Below are 1,923 nucleotides of genomic sequence, written 5' to 3'. Positions count from 1 at the left end.
AGAGAAAGGGAAATCTCTCCCAGCAGCCTCAGGAGCAGCGGATTAAAGCTCCGCAGTCAACTTGATGCACCCTGCATCTGTGGAATACCTGAAGAGACAACGAATCATCCCAAATTGAGGAGGTGGACTTTGGGAGCAACTGTAGACGTGGGGTTTACTTTCTACATCTCATTTGTTTCTGGTTTTATGTTTATCTTAGTTTAGTATTTAGAGTTTATTATCATTGGTAGATTTGTTTATTGATTTGGTTGCTGTCTTCCTTTTTTTCTATATATAGATATATATATATTTTTTTCTTTTTCTCTTTTTGTGAGTGTGTATGTGTATGCTTTGTGTGATTTTGTCTACATAGCTTTGCTTTACCATTTGTCCTAAGGTTCTGTCTGTCCATTTTTTTTTTTAGTATAGTTTTTAGCGCTTATTATCATTGGTGGATTTGTTTTTGGTTTGGTTACTCTCTTTCTTTCTTTCCTTCTTTTTTTTTTTTTTTTTTTTTTGAGGTACACGGGCCTCTCACTGTTGTGGCCTCTCCCATTTTAGAGCACAGGCTCCAGACGCACAGGCTCAGCAGCCATGGCTCACGGGCCCAGCCGCTCCGCGGCATGTGGGATCTTCCCGGATCGGAGCACGAACCCGTGTCCCCTGCATCAGCAGATGGACTCTCAACTGCTGCGCCACCCTGAAAGCCCTCTTTCTTTCTTTTTAAAAATATTTTAAAATTTTAATAATTTTTTATTTTAATAACTTTATTTTATTTTTTTCTTTCTTTCTTTTTTTCTTCCGTTTCTTCTGAGCCATGTGGCTGACAGGGTCTTGGTGCTCCAACCGGGTGTCAGGCCTGTGCCTCTGAGGTGGGAGACCCGAGTTTAGGACATTGGTACAACAGAGACCTCCCAGCTCCATGTAATATCAAATGGCGAAAGCTCTCCCAGAGATCTCCATCTCAATGCTAGGACCTAGCTCCACTGAACGACCAGCAAGCTACAGTGCTGGACTAAAATTGGAGCGATACAGAGAAGATTAGTATGGCCCCTATGCAAGGATGACATGCAAATTTGTGAAGCGTTCCATATTTTTGCTGGAGAGAGTGTGAAGAAAAGGGAACCCTCTTACACTGTTGGTGGGAATGTAAATTGATGCAGCCACTATGGAGAACAGTATGGAGGTTCCTTAGAAAACTCAAAATAGAACTACCATGTGACCCGCAATCCCACTACTGGGCATATACCCTGAGAAAACCATAATTCGAAGAGTCATGTACTACAATGTTCATTGCAGCTCTATTTACAATAGTGAGGACATGGAAGCAACCTAAGTGTCCATCAACAGATGAATGGATAAAGAAGATATGGCACATATATACAATGGAATATTACTCAGTTATAAAAAGAAACGAAATTGGGTTTTTGTAGTGAGGTGGATGGACCTAGAGTGTGTCATAGCGAGTGAAGTAAGTCAGAAAGAGAAAAACAAATACCATATGCTAACACATACATATGGAATCTAAAAAAAAAAAAAAAATTGTTCTGATGAACCTAGGGACAGGACAGGAATAAAGATGCAGATGTAGAGAATGGACTTTAGGACATGGGGAGGGGGAAGGGGAAGCTGGGATGAAGTGAGAGAGTGACATGGACTTATATATACTACCAAGTGTAAAATAGATAGCTAGTGGGAAGCAGCCGCATAGCACAGGGAGATCAACTCCGTGCTTTGTGACCACCTAGAGGGGTGGGATAGGGAGGGAAGGAGGTTGATGCAAGAGGGAGGGGATATGGGAACATATGTATATGTATAGCTGATTCACTTTGTTATAAAGCAGAAACTAACACACCATTGTAAAACAATGATTCTCTAATAAAGATGTTAAAAAAAAATAAAGTCGTTTAAGTGGTTTGAATGGGATGTTTGGCCACTCGTAGC

The 1,923-nt window shown here is 40.9% G+C and overlaps 1 pseudogene; it reads left to right on the top strand.

Moving 5' to 3' along the window:
- The first annotated feature begins 963 nt into the window (after window positions 1-963).
- On the top strand, window positions 964-1,077 carry LOC131740286 (U6 spliceosomal RNA; annotated as a pseudogene).
- Window positions 1,078-1,923: the final 846 nt, after the last annotated feature.

Source organism: Kogia breviceps, chromosome 13 (assembly GCF_026419965.1).
Source record: "Kogia breviceps isolate mKogBre1 chromosome 13, mKogBre1 haplotype 1, whole genome shotgun sequence".
In the NCBI taxonomy this organism is placed as follows: domain Eukaryota; kingdom Metazoa; phylum Chordata; class Mammalia; order Artiodactyla; family Physeteridae; genus Kogia; species Kogia breviceps.
Note: the sequence above shows the minus strand (reverse complement) of the source record. Positions and strands in the feature narration are given on the sequence as shown.